Consider the following 15,304-nt stretch of genomic DNA (forward strand, 5'->3'; position numbering starts at 1 on the left):
TGGTCTGGCTCTGCCAAGGCATTAGGGGTAAGTTAATTAAATGTTTGACCAAATATTGCAGGCTAATTTTTAAGTTGATAATTTCATATGGCCGTTGAATGATATTATAAATAGTCAGATGGCCCTTGGCAGAAAAAAAGGTTCTCCACCCCTGGCTAACAGCTAATAAGAGTCGACATGGCCCATCTAAGATGTGTCCAGGATGAGGATATGCATGACATAGTTCTTACTTAGCAAAGTCAGGCTGGGGGGAGTGCTGTTAAATCTGTATGTCCTAAGCATCCTTTGGGAGGGTTGTCTTTGGTCTCCAGAGTTGATATGCTGAGTCTCTTCCCCAGAAATGTCTGTCTAGCCAAAGAGGAAACTCCAAGCATGAAAACTGCACATCATGGGCCCTGTGGAGTTTTCCTGCTGGCAGAGAATTGATTGACTGAATGTAAATCACTCTGACTTCTCCACTCAGGATGAATCCAGGAGAAATCACCAGAAGGAAATTGGCCTCTGAAGTGTGAGGACATTGGATTATTGCCGTCAGGAGCAATGCTTGTCAGTAACATTGCATTTTTGCCTTATTTCAGATCTCATGTCATTTGGAGCAATATTTGAGTGAGATAAGGTTTAGATCTATCTGTCTCTATGACTACATGTTCTGATTTATTTCCTTTTCCATTTTAGTAGTTATGAACAATAGATTTATAGTCGTTTCTAATGCTTGGTTTATTTGGTAACAGTATCAAAATTTCACCAATTTTTTCCTAAATGCTTAACAATGTCATCGGAATCAATGAAATCATTTAATAAATATGTCTGGCCCTCTCACAGGCCCTGGGGTTAGAACAGTGATAAGTCCAGCTAATCTCTGCCATCATTGAACTTGTTCTGGTGTGGGAAGACAATAAACAAATGTGTGGTATGTTCCATACTGATAATAGTTTTGGAGAAAAACCGAGCAGAGGCCGGGGTGGGGAGGGTCCAGCATGGAGAATGAGTGTGCTGTTTTATATGGGACGGTCAGAAGAGGCCCCGGAATAAGAGACATTTATGAACAGACTGGGAGAGAGCGAGGCAGTGAACCTGTTGGATATTGGGGGAATGACGCCCCAGGCAGAGGAAACAGCAAATGCAAAGGCCCTGACGTGGTGGCTTGGTCTCTATCAGGAGGCAGAATGAGCAGGTGGGGTTGGAGGAGAGGTGACAGGGCGCAGAGCAGGTACACCCTGGTTGGTGTTCGTCGAGGCTGTGGCTTTGGCTCTGTGTAATACGGGATTAGAGGGGTTAGAGAGGAGGAGTGACATGATTGGACCTCAGATTTTGTTGGCAGCAGAGGTGGCCTGTTGACCAAAATAGGAGAAAAGTGAGAGACTTGGTCCAGGTGCAGAGCTTGGTAGATGGGAGGTGAGCCCACGTGGAAGGCCTCGTGGATGGCTCTGCTTGGTGAAGTAGGAAGTCAGGCCCCAGCCCCCAGCGAGGGCGCAGGAGGAGGCTGTGGAGGCTTGAGGAGAGGGTGTGAAGTAATGGTCTGGGAGGGTGGATGGCGAACGGAGAAATAAGAACGCATATGGCCATGAATGACATGATTATCGATCACTTGAATAAAGGACCAATTGTATAAAGTTTATTTTTGAAACTGTTTTCCAATTGTCCTCTAGCCAGCTGCCCCTGCAGCCTTCGAAATAGCCTTTGGCTGATTTGCTTTGCCAGTCTTGACACATTACAACTCTAGGAGTTTTGTGACAGGGTGGGGGAAATATAGGCTTACAGTTGTTTGTATGGAAAATAATACTATAATTAATAAGTAATAGTAGAAGAATAAACTGTGTTTCAGGGACTCACAATGTTAAACCCACTTTTGCCCCGCCCTGAATGAGTACTAAAATCCTGGGCAAATAGCACTGGCAAGGGCTCAATCCCTTCATTTTATAGGTAGGAGACTCGAACCCACCACTGAGATGGAGTGACTTGCCCAGGGCACAGAACTCACAGGTTGTAGAGCTGACCTCAAATTCTGTCCCCTGAGTCCCAACCCAGGGCTCTTTATAGGGTAACATTGCTTTCAATTTTAAAAGAACTTAATTGTATGAATGTTGGTTATTGTTAAGTTCCTATTTAGATGAAATCTAACTGGTTTAACTTTAAAAGAAACCTGAAAGTTGGGGCAAATACTTTTTTTTAACTGTATTGAGGTTTGTAAAACCCATATATCACTTACTATTTCATCTTTCATGTCACACATATAGTTATAAAACATCATCATTGTCATCAGAAATTTGGGTGGGTTACTTCACTATTTCACACAGCATGTTTTTATATAATGAGTTATTATTATTCATCCCCTCTCTCCCTGTTGTTTTGTGTGTTTTTTTAATATATATGTGTGATTGAGATGTTTTCCACGCTTATTTCCAGTGGGTGAAGTGTGGTCCATGTGGTACCATTGCGTAACCACCCTATCCCTGGATAATTGCCCTCCTTATTTTTAGGAAGCAGAAAATAGCCTATTGTGTTGTAGTCAACGGTGCCCACCCAAACACAAGGCTTATGTAAGAACTTGTGCTTCTCTCTTTTACAGAAGGGAATGGAGATGGAGGCAGGAGGGAGGAAAATATTTTGGTCAGTTTTGAATGTCCTGAAATACCATCTTGGGAAAGATTCATGGTTTTTCGAGTTCCCTAATAGACTTAAAAAACAACATACAAACCCTGTTTAAAACGAAATGTTCCAAAAAGTGACAAGTATACATTTTCTTTCATCTGTCTACTAATTGGGACCTCTTACTCATCCCTAACATGATTCATTAATTCTTGTCTAGTACAGAGGATGTTTAGAATACTCACTCATGGCTAATGAGCTTGAGTTCTCACTAGATAAAAATTTTGTACAGTGAGCGCTGGAGTTTTGAACATCTGCATAAAGATTTTGAAGACTTTTAGGAGATTCATATTTTAACAGTATAATTTCTTAATTATATTAATCTGCTTTGCTTCTAAAAAAAAAATGTTAGCTCAGGACAGATATGATATTCTTGCTTTCTGCTCCTCTGTTGTCCAGGACGGCAACCAAAGAGCAGAATTTGTGACATCAGATTTATTTCCATGGCAACGGAACGTAATGTTACAAACATTGGGTTATAGACTGGTTCAGGAGGAAGGTTAAGAAAGATTCTTATTTGAACATGATCATCCAAAACCAACACCAAGGGGAATATTATCAGAGCTGCTTCCAGCAGCGTGTCCTTTTCAAAAAATGTTCTCATTATGCTGAGAGCTTTGTTTTATTTTGTGAGGGTTTTTGTTATTTTTATTGTTGTTTTTGGTTTTTTGTTGTTGTTTTTTCATTTATCTACTTATCCTTCTCTTCCCCCAGAGGTGATTGGGTGCAAAAATGGTTATTTTTAGTAATAGAAGCCCCCTCTTTTAAGCTGTCTCCTCCTTCATTTAATTCTTCCTGCATAAATGAGTTATTTTGGAACTTTAGTCAGAAACATCTGTACTTTGTGCTGGACAAACATCTGCCTTCCTACTACAGCTGCTGGCCCTCCTGATGTTAGATAAAGCCACTTTGCTCTTTGAGAGAAGAGAAAGAATGTAGAATAAGAAGTCCATTGATTCTTTAACCCAGAGTGCCTCTCTGTGGCCTGAGCAGGTTACTACAGAAAGAAGACCGTGTCTATCTAAACTGTTTACCAGTTTGCTCTCCATCCCCCTACTCAAACTCATAAGGTTTTTAAAAGCAAAATATATTTCCACGAATATATTACTTGATGATGCAGTGTGACCACAGAGCTTCTGAGAGCACACAGAGTTTTGTCACCATCCTGGAAGATAAGCCACTGTGAGTGGCACTCCCTTTGAGGTGTTTTTCTGATAGTGATGGAAGACATGTATTGGTCAGTTTTCAAAGCCTTCTGTGAACCGCCCAATATTAACAACATGAATTTGAGGGATTTCACTTCTCTTGGGAAGCCTCCCTGCCTATGCTTACTCCAAAGGTTGGGTTAGTTGTTATTGATTTTTTTTTATTTTTATCTATTTACTTTTCTGTATCTCTTACTAGGTATACATTCCTTTAAGCAGAGCTATTTTGTTCTTCACCTCTGGATTCACCATGGTCAGCACAGTGTCTGGCACGTAGTAGGTCCTCATTAAATGCTGGGTGAATGATGGTGTGTAAGGACCAACTGTGGTGGATCAGAGGCATAACATGTATAATCTTGGCCGGTGCCCTGACCATCCGAGTATATGGTTAGTCTTTATTACTGTGTTTTTCTGTATTTACTATTTGGAAATTGCCTTAAATATAGTGAGCTTTGCTTAATGAGAAACTGAGGTAGCCAATAGTAGACCCTGTAATAAAGCTGGACATTTTGACATAATTCCTCTTCTCCCTCCTGACTTCGTTGGCTTTTGGTTTGTTTTGCTAAATCATTAGCTTGTAATGTCTACTTTTTATTCAAAACATCTGCTACCCAGTGCGACTCTAGTAAAATTTTCTGGTGAATACTATAAATTCAAAGTAAAATAGCCCATGTACCCTAACAGCAGGGAATGCTGAGTTATGCTAGTTTTCAGAGCACAGGGACCCCCTAACCATTTTTTGATTATCACTCTCCATCTGCATTGAACATGCTATGTAGGAAACACTTTTTTAAAGGTACATTTAACTATTTTTGAGAATTGAGCTATATTCCACCAAACACATGTATCATCCAACATCCATTTATCGATCGCCTACTGCATGTTGGGCATTGTGGTAGGATTACAGAAGCGGATAAGACAGACCTCCCTGGACCTCGTGGGGAGGCCGAGGGAGCCCTAATGCAGTGTGATGTGTGTGTACACACAGAGGGTGAGGTAGCACAGTGGAGAGAATAGTGCCTGTGAAATGCTTCATAAATACGGGAAGAATTGAATGCAAGGCCTTTTTAAGGTAAGTGGAAACACCTTTGTGTGTTGTAAAGCCAAATTGAGAACAGTGTCTGGATTATAAGAGAGAATAGTCAGGTAAATAATGCCATATACCACACTTGAAACATTTAATTTGGTCAAGGCAAAGAAGGAATGCTTGGCTGTTAAGTGTGGCCAGTAAGAATCAGAGACTTTGACCTTCTTACCCCCGCCCCCCCCTGCCCCCCCCACCCCCCGCCCTGCCACCAGGGCAGACCACTGACAGACTTTCCAAAAACTCTGAAACTTTCCTCTCCAGACTTTTACAGAAGTTCTTCCTTCTGCCTGGACTAGTCACTGCCACTCTGGCTCCAGCCCAAGCCCTCCCTTCATCCTGGAGGTGCCCCCTCATCACTCTGTGCTTCCCCATCACAGTGCCTACCAGGGCATGATGTAAGCTGTCCACCTGTTACCTGCCTGTCTCCCCCACAGGACTGCCAGCTACATGGGAAAGGGTGCGTGCCTGCCACGCTAGGGCCTAGCACTCAGTTGGCACCTTACGTCTTAAAAAGAGATGTGTTGCCCTGGCTGGTTTGGCTCAGTGGATAGAGTGTCGGCCTGTGGACTGAAGGGTCCTGGGTTCAATTTCGGCCGAAAGCACATGCCCTGGGTTGGGGCTCAATCCCCAGTTGGGGGCATGCAGGAGGCAGCCGATCAGTGATTCCCTCTCATCATTGATGTTTCTATCTCTCTCTCCCTCTCCCTTTTTCTCTGAAATCCATAAAAATATATTTTAAAAAAGAGATGTGTTGATTAAAGTGATTAATTCATTCATTCCCAGTGGCTCTCTAGTGTTGTGTCTCTGTGTGTGACTTCTGAAGGCTATATATATATATATATATATATATATATATATATATATATTCCTCACCAGAGGGATATTTTCTCCATTAAATTTTTTAGAGAGTAGAAGGGAGGGGGAGAGAGAGAAACATCGATGTGAGAGAGACACATCAATCAGTTATCTCCCACTCACACCCCAACTGGGGCAGGGGATGGAGTCTCCAATGGGGTACGTGCCCTTAATCAGATTCGAATCTGTGACTCTTTAGTCGGCAGGCCGATGAGCAAACTGGCCAGGTGGCCAGATATTTCTTAGTTTGCCCTTTTTTCTGGAAGAAGAGACAAGCCCTTCTCACAAAAATGAGGGGACTATAAGGCCTCAACTGCATGGAACCCAAGCAATATGCTTTCCATCAGTGATATACCTGGGCAGTTTCTTGGAGCAAAGGAAAGTATATTGTTTAAGATAAGAAGGAGACACAGCCTAGGATCTGCCCCAGAGCTTCTTTCCTCATCTGTAAATAAGGAGGTGGGCCTACAAGAGAAACTTCCAGCAAAAGTTGTTCTAGGAAGCCATGTCATAAGTACTATAAAGCCACCTTATTACTGCCAAAACTCCACATGAAGTTTGTTAAGATTTTGTAGAGTACTTATGAATAATTTAGAAGAAAAAGTAAAGAAACTATCTCCCCAATAGCATCTAGTACACGAGACCTAAGTGATTTTTGTTGATTAACTAAATGATTAGGAAAAAAACACAAACCAATAGTTAAATGGGCAATATACTCACTGTTGATGGGACTTTCAGGAAGGAAAGGGAGAATTGTCTGCAAGGGCACAAGTGGACATTCACTGTGAAGACGTGTTCTTTAAACAGTCCCGTTATTTTTTTTACATGGGAAATGGCTCGTGAAGCTACAGTGAAAAATCCTTCCAATATGAGAATTAGGCCATGAAACCAGCGTTAGCTGCATATACAGGCCAGTACCTGATGAATGTCATGAACTAATGATTGGAGGAAGTATCTTTTTTGAAATTGAGTGACAAAGAGTCTCAGGAAAGTACTGGAAGGTGTGAAGAAAGAATGGACCATTCTGAATTGCCTCGTCTCTGTTACGGGGCTGTTTTCTGGGGCTCTACCGGTTTTCAGACACAGAACTGCAAAAGTGTTTGTTGTCAGCGAGGCCGCCATTTGGAGCCGGCCCGGGAGCTCCAAGCGTCTTTTCTATGGACCGGCCTAAGTGTGGCGGAGTTCAGTCTAGCGAGGGCCCCTTCCTGTCATAAATAAGATTACTTTCATTTCACTTGTGGAGTGTGCTATTCCTCAGAGTAATGAATTTCCTCTGTGCCTTTGAGCACATAAACATGGTTTTCATTAGCTTTCTCTCTCTAAAAAAAAAAAAAAAAAAGCAGGGACATGGAGGTGGAAGGAGGAGCGAGAAGCTGAGCAAAATTAATAGATGTCAATTAACTCCATAACTGCAGATGGTGTTTTTGCCAACTGGCTGGAACATGCTGGGGAGCAGTACCAAGAAGGCGATGGTCGGGTCTCCTGCAAAGCTACGGAAGTGCAGTGGGACAGGGACACACAGCTCATCCTACATGAACAAACAGACACAGAGAGATTAAGAGGATGTTCTTTTTTTAATCTTCTTTTAAGAACTCTATCAACAAGTCCATCAGAGTGGCTCCCAGGCTACACAAATAGTCCTGGTCTTTCCAGAATTTGGAGGACATCACAGAGGACAACATAACATGTCTCTTAGTGCAGTCTCTGCATCCACCTCCCCTGCCTTTGCTGTGTATGTGTGTGTGTGTGTGTCTGTGTGTGTGTGTGTTTGTGTGTGTGAGAGGGAGAGGGAGAGAGAGAGAGAGAGAGAGAGAGAGAGAGAGAGAGAGAGAAAGAGAGAGAGAGAGAGTGTTTTTGCTAATAAGATGTCCCAGCCTTCCCCAATTTCAAACGTACCCCCTTGAGACTTGCAAGTCATGCAGTTCATAGTGCTAACTATGCAGTTGTTCAATTTTACGGTTTGGAACCTCTTGTCCAGGTTGACTCATTATACCATGGCTGGACTTTTCTCATCGGTGGTGCATACTTGAGCCTGAAAGCTATTTAGGATCCATCGACCCTTTGACTTCTGCCAGGACCTTTTTTTTTTTTTTTTTTTGGTGGCTGTTTTTGGAAATTTGGGGGCAAAAGGTGTAGTCAGGAGGTGTTCTCAAATCATTCCAGAGAAGGAATTAAGCCATTAGAGGAAAAAATAAAAAAGAATTAAGGCCTAAAACTGGTTTTTCAAAAATTACTATTCCAGATGGGAGATACTCAGATCTGTCTTTCCAGAATCTTCGTCTCTTCCAACATGAACGTCTGTTTCAGCCCCCAATTCATAGTCTGTTATGTGCTTATTTATACCTCCAGAGAGGAAGAAATAATAATGCTCTGAAAGCATCAAGAAATTGAATTCTGGGCCACAGGTTGTCCCTGACAATTCACGGCAGACAAACTTTAACTCCAATGAGGAGGCTTGATGCATTTCACAGTGAATGTCTTCCAGCCCCGTTTTGACCTCCTGGATAGGTGTTCTTGTTACAGTTTACTAGTACAGCTGGTTTCCATTGACATGAGAAGGACGGAGTTGTTTAAGGAGCCAGGGCCTCTCATAGGTGAAGGCTGCTTTCCTGAAATGTGTACAGCACACAACAAGGAGCCTTGAAAACAAGCTTCCATTTCACTTCGCCGCAGCACAGGAAATTATTTCTGGCTTGTTTTTGTTGTGAAAGAGCACTGCATATTAAAAGTTCTCTGTAGTTGTTTAATATTTGCTGGGGAGTGTGCTAGTCCCCAATCAAGTCCTTCTCTTTGGTAAATCATATCAACTCTGTCACTGTTTTGATTGGAAGCATGAGCAGTAACCATGAAAATCTCCCGGGACAGACAACCTCTGCAGCTGTGGAAGGCTGGAGCCATTTGCTGGTATTATTAAAGGAACCTCAGTGACTTCTTGGGCGGGGGCAAGGGGGGGGCGGGGAGAGGGCGGTGGAGAGCAAAAATGTAGTGAAATTCATTAAGTGCACAGATTTAGAATGAAGGTTCTATTATGAGCACAGCCCCATAACAATATCCTCATAGAAGTAGATACAGCACAGTAACAATTGTTCCATCAATTGGCATTTTTTGCTCTTTTTTAAGAGGGGAAAATAGAGTCCAAATATAAAATATAAAATCAGGCATATTTAGAGCTTTAGAACAGTGTTTGAATGGAATGTTCTTTCAAGGTATTCTGTAGAAACAAATATTACCTTTGTTTCCTAAAGGCATTTTGAAGGGTTTGCCATTCATGTTTTAAGGCCTTAATTCTCCTTAGAACAAAAGAAGTGGGGAAGTTTTAAATGTTCGTTACATGAAGATATGGTGACTAGACTGCCTCCTGCTGTTTCGGGGTCTAAGGCAGGTCCTCAGAGTACAAAGGATGAGTCCGATGGGGCTGGATCCCAAGGAATAGGAAAAGGAACAAAGAGAACTAAAAACCATGGCTTGAATGGACAGAAGACACTGGGGGGTAGGGGAGGCCGGGGGAATGTCAAGGGGGGAGGGGGGGGAGAAGGAGACATATGTAATACTCTTTGTAATACTTTAAGCAATAATAAAATAATAAAAAATAAATAAAAAAGTATCCCTTTAAAAAAACAACAACAAATAAAAACCTTGGCTTGGCCCTGGCTGGTTGGCTCAGTGGATAGAGCGTCAGCCTGTGGGCTGAAGGGTCCCGGGTTCGAATCCTGTCAAGGGAACATGCCTGGGTTGCAGGCTCAATCCCCAGTAGGGGGCATGCAGAAGGCAGCCGATCAATGATTCTCTCATAATTGATGTTTCTATCTCTCTCCCTCTCCCTTCCTCTCTGAAATCAATAAAAATATATTTAAAAACAAAAACCTTTGCTTAGGAGCTGAGACCAATACCACACCTAAGACATTTCTTTCCCAGAATGGTTCTTTGTTCACCTGTTCATACCTTTACTCAATCATGTACTCCTTTAAGAAATGTTTATTGAGCATCTACTCTGCCCCAGCACCATGCCAGGTGCTGGGAGGTCTAATTTAAAGGCTACTTACCCTCAAGGACAGGGCTTCCTGCCAAGATTGTCCTGACCTCACTGCTATAGTGTAACAAATGGCTGGATTCCCCAGTTCAGCCTTGACATTCAGTAGAACTCAACACATCTGAATCTAAAAGCACAAACCTGTTTGTGTGGCTGTTGTTCTGTTCATTGCCAGCATCTTTGCTAATGTGTAAAAGCCATCATTCGTTTTAAAGGCAACCTTCTAATTAGATGTAACTCTCTGTCATATCTAGAAGAAACAGCTTAAAGCCCAAAGAAACAGTGTATAGAAAATATTTTAAGTCATTTAAAAGGAAGTACCTGAAAATTTGCCCGTAATTCTAAAGTTAACTTTCAGGCGTAAACATCAAGATCCTGCAAAGCTACAGAAATGTAGTGAATGTGTTTTCTTTGGGGCCAGAGCAGGATAATAATTAGGGAAGAAACTTCTAAAATAGCAACTCAGCAAAGCAAATACAAGACTATTTGGGACTCAGTGATCATGTGGGAGATTGGACACTGGGAGATATGTGGTGGAATAGATGGTTTCCAGCTTAATCTCAGGCAGGAAATGAAACATAGGCTCTTGACCAGAAGATGATGTGCTTCAAGCTATCAGGGAAGCCTTAGAAAAGACAGTGAGCTCCGCGCTCCTGTGGGCCAGAGGGCCCATGAAATGTTGGGTCATTGGGGAGGTTACAGGAAACTAGACTGAAAACATGTACAAGGCCATCCTGTGTTCCTACCTGGAATGTGTATGCTGTTCCCAGCCTTGATCCTCAAGAAAGATAATTTAGAATTGGTCAAGGTTCAGAGAAATGCAATTAAAATGATAAAGAGGAGCAAGGGTGAAAAAGGACACATGCCATATTAGGGAAAAAAACAAAAAAGTTGAGTTCGGTCTGTAGAAATGAAGGTCGAGACTGGTTATGTCTATAAAAGGAGGTTACATATAAGGTCAACACAAAATCTCAGTATTCCCAGAAGCCGGGGGAGAGCCCTGATCAGTTGGGAAGCCTTGCGCAAGACCTTTTCCCCTTCTTTGGATCCCAGTTTCTTCTTTTGTAATCCACATTCTCAGGTTTCAACAGCATACCTGTCCTGCAAAGTGCTTGCTGGAAAAAGGGTATTCTTTAGCTAAATAAATTTGAAAAATCTCTGCATACCGCGTCTTCCTCCAGGAGATTCACCATTTGCGGTTGGTATTAAAAGCTCTCAGAAGTTCGTTCTTAAGGAATATCTATTTAACTTTTGTGGATCCCAATTAGTATTTCCCAAAGTTGCTTGACCATGGAATTCTTTATTCACTTCATGGTGCCTCTGAAGACTTTTGAAAATGCTTAAGGGAAGACTGGACTCCAAGATCTCTAAGGTCCCTGGAAGGAAGTTAGTCTTAGAAAGAGAAGGTGCTCCCTGATGATGCAAAACTTGCTATTTCTAGAGTTGATATAGGAAGAAAATCAGTTTGCAAAAGGGAGTTTAGAGCTACCTGTTAATGATGGCCGATTGATCAAAGGTAATTGGGAGGTGAGGCTCACAAACCACAGGGAAGACATCGTCATCTGCACGGTGCTTTCAGGAGCTGCTGTGAGACCCAGATCTCCACATCAGGGCTTAGGTTGTTCATCAGGGCCGAATGTGCACCAGCAACAGAGAGAGCGCATAGAGAGGCAGCTCGTTTAAGTTTTGGCTGAATCAAGCAGGTAGTTCTGCAGGATAGTAAAATTATGGACAGTTGGAATACACTTCTCTTAGACTTTTTGGCCAGTCACATTCCATTATTTAAAGTTTGAGTTCATGTCCATTATGACAATTTTAGCTGCTTCCTATAACTTGTGTGTGAAAATCTGGCTAAGCATTCACACTCAGCAGTTTTATAGACTGTGTGTGTGTGTGTGTGTGTGTGTGTGTGTGTGTGTGAGAGAGAGAGAGAGAGAGAGAGGGAGAGAGAGAGAGAGATCTAGAAACCTTTCTCTATTCTGAAAAGTGTTTTATACAAGCAACTCTCCATCCCCTGAGCCACTAGCTGACTCTTCCTCCTTTCTCTCACTCTCCTGCCTCACTGAGCCTATATATATAGTCATAGTGTCGTTCCAACATTGTAGTGTTTTCCTGTGATTTACTGGACTTTAGGGAGAGCAAATGAATATGGTAGATTGAATAATGAAGGCTTGGGATAGCTTTCTTGCTCTCTGACACACCTTAGCCTCTCTTCCTCTAGCTCCATCTTTCCCATTGTGCTGAACACTCTCCCCTGCCCACTCTTGTCTACTCTGCTTAGTGCAGGGGCAGGGAGGGAGGGGCAGGGGGAGGGATCTTCTGCAGGGACGGCACCAGTGGGCTCCCTTGCCCTGTGGCTTCTGGTTGGGGTAGGCTGACAGAGGGCACAGGCTGGAGATTTCAGGAGGAGAGCGGGTGGGAGAGGGGAGAGCCTCCTTTTGGGCGAGAACAAAAAGGTGAAGCAAAGCATCAAAGAAATTGCGAATATGGAGGATCTTGCTGCTGATGGACATGAGTTCAAGAAGCCACAGACATTTAGAAGTTGAGCAGGGAGAAATGGAGGCAGAGAAGGGATGCTCAGAGTCATATCGGGAGCAGGAGTGAGGAGGAATGATCTGGAGCCTTGGGTGACATATGAAAAAGGGAGCAGGACATGTTGGGGTTTGTCCTGATGGCCTCCAGGGCAGACTGTGATGCTGAGACTGGGAGTGTTGAAGAAGAGGCAGGGATGGGCGAAGGGAAAGGATTTTCCAGGAGCACATAGAGCTTGAGTACCTCTTCGTTCCTGTTTTCTCCTGGAGTGTGGGGTGAAGTACCTGACATACAGCAGTGCTTGCTCAAAGGCAGGTGTCCCTGTGCAGCACGCAGCCCTGTTAGGGACGATACCCCTATTACAGTTGTGAAAGCACACAAAATTGGAAGCTTTCAGTAGAATTTGGATGTTACTCTAGTAACACAACTAAGAAGCTTGCTTCAGCCATGTTAAGAACACATATGTCTTATTTTTTCAATGTGGTACTCTTTGATTGCAAGTGTGTTTTTTTTTCCATCTTATTGTAGTTTGTCCTGTCTTTGTAGGACCAAAGGTCTTTCAGAAATAGATGCTAATTGAAGAAAATGAACAATCTTTTCTAAGACGGGGGCTGCTGCACTTGTAGAGGTGTAATTGGCATACCTATACGTATAGGAATATGCAGAGCTTATGGTACTTGCAGCTGTCTCTTTGGTTTAACATACAAACTCTTCCTCATGTGTAGAAAAAACTATAGGTGGTTGGGGTGCAGAGTTGCCCAAGACTTGGACTCTTGGGCCTTGCTGACCAGAGGCAGATGCCTGACCTCCAGCTGGCAAGCCAGGGACTTTTCCGTCAGCAGAGATCAGCTGTGTTGGGTCACTCTCGGTCACTCCTCTTGAGACTTCATGGAAAAGTACAGAATTTGCAGATCTTATCAACTTCTCTTCCCTCAGCCTGCACGGATTTGGGGAGGGGAGACATGACAAAAGTTGTGTTATAATCCCCTTCCCTCCCCAAAGCAGTGAACTTTCAGGGGGAAGAGACCTGAAAACACTCACCCAGTGCTGACCGGTTTCCCTGATTCCCTGCTCTCCTGAATCCGGTGGTGCACCACCTGTCCCCCGGGTGTCAGGCAGGGGAATTGCCCTGGAAAGTTTTGTCTGTCAAAAGGAATCTTAATGGTACACCTCTTGTAGGGTCGCCGTAGGAATTCAGTGAATTAAACAATGTCTGGTGTGCAGGAAGGACTAGCCAAGCGTTCGTTATAGGACTTATTCTGGTGACAGTGAGCAAGGACAGGGGTGTCTGGCCGACCACCAGGTCGCCTTTATGCAAGATATAACCAGGTTTGTCTTCGTGCTTCTCTGGCAAGCAGACATGGGTCATTGAAGTCGTCCTAATCTGGCCCCCACCTAGCACTTGTTTACGTTTCCTTTCCCTGCTCTCCAATCTGCTGGGTCTCCCATAGCTGAGAGGCCCACTGGATCGGACAGCGCCAGACCAGAGCGATTCTGAATCAGACCCCAGAGGCCTCCCTCGCTGACCACATGTCGTGTGTATGTTGTTATTCAGTTTCCCTTTGTGGCGAAGGAATGGACACCTAAGTACTGCTTCTTTTTCTGGAGGCTCTGACTAGCACATCTGCTGATTAAAAGGGAGGCCTCGCAGAGCATTCATTTGCAATGCATAGTAATAGTTAGGAATCAGGACTATTTCAGGCCAAACTAGGGAGGGCACGCTTTTTGTTTACTTCCTCCTAATGAGAATTCCTTGGGCATTTGAAAGCTGTTATTGTGCCCTTTCCCTCTTCCCCCATGTCTCAGCCTACCGGTCCCAGCTGCTGAGCAGTGCTGCAGTTAAAGCTCTCACTTCACCTTCAAAGGGTCCTCTTCCACTCTCCCCTTAGAATGGTAGCAAGCTGCCTTTGTTGATCAAATGCTTATGGAAACTTTCAATACATTTCAAACCCTACCGCCGATTCCTCTCTTCTCTGGGTGGTGGTCCTTGACCCCCATCCCGCTATGTGAAATATTTCCTCCTCTGTGCTATTTCTGTAAAAGGACATACCATCATCGTTGTACTTATCACATTACTGTAACCTTTAATGATTATTGAATAGCACCTACTATGTGCCAGGCACAGGCAGACTCTAACAATCGAACCACAAATGAGTCTGCAGAGCAATGCTGTGTGATAGGACCCTCCGTGGGGATGGAAAATCCTGTATCTGCAGTGTCCATTCTGGAAGCCGCCCCCCGCTTGTGACCATGAGCACCTGAAATGCAGCTAGTGCAACTGAGGAGCCAGTTGTGTAATTTTATTAATTTAAATTTACATTCAATAGTGGCACGTGGCTGGGGACTACTGTATGGAATGGCATAGCTCTCGAACGTATGCTTCATAAGGACAGGGACCTTTCTCTTAGGATTGTCACTGTACTCCCAGCACCAAGAACAATGCCTGACACTTGGTGTGAAGGAGAGAAGAGAGGAGGGAGGGTGGGAGAGAGACAGGTCTCTGCCCTTGTAGAGCTTAAGATAGAGTAGGGACCTGTTATTTATATATTTGTTATCAGGTCTTTAAGTCTGGAAGGCAGGGACTTCCCTTTGCCCATACCCTTAGACCCATTGTCAAGAACCATATCAAGGCCAGAGCGGTTGCTCAAGAAATGCAAGTTGGATTGAATGAGATGCCTATGGACAGTGATGGTTGCTGCTGCTGTCAGCAGGGGGAGAGCACCACCGTTAGGTGCCCTGTCAGTCAAGCATTCGTATCTCTGGTTGTTGCATCTCCCCCAGGCCTTCTGAGTCCAGCAGGCGAATCTGCCTTCTCTGACACCTGCTTGACTTGGAAATCCAGCCACGTACCACGTAAATCTTTTATGGAGAGAAAGGGGGAGAGTGGTAATTCTTCATTATGACTACCCTCAAGTTCCTCTCCCATTCCCCCTTAGCCATGGCTTT

The 15,304-nt window shown here is 43.7% G+C and overlaps 1 protein-coding gene across 1 annotated transcript in view; it reads left to right on the forward strand.

Moving 5' to 3' along the window:
- SCFD2 (sec1 family domain containing 2) overlaps positions 1 to 15,304 on the forward strand; it is a 329,771-nt gene that overhangs the window by 197,905 nt on the left and 116,562 nt on the right. The gene's annotated exons all lie outside the window — the stretch shown is intronic.

The sequence above is a fragment of the Myotis daubentonii genome, chromosome 1 (assembly GCF_963259705.1).
Source record: "Myotis daubentonii chromosome 1, mMyoDau2.1, whole genome shotgun sequence".
Lineage (NCBI taxonomy): Eukaryota > Metazoa > Chordata > Mammalia > Chiroptera > Vespertilionidae > Myotis > Myotis daubentonii.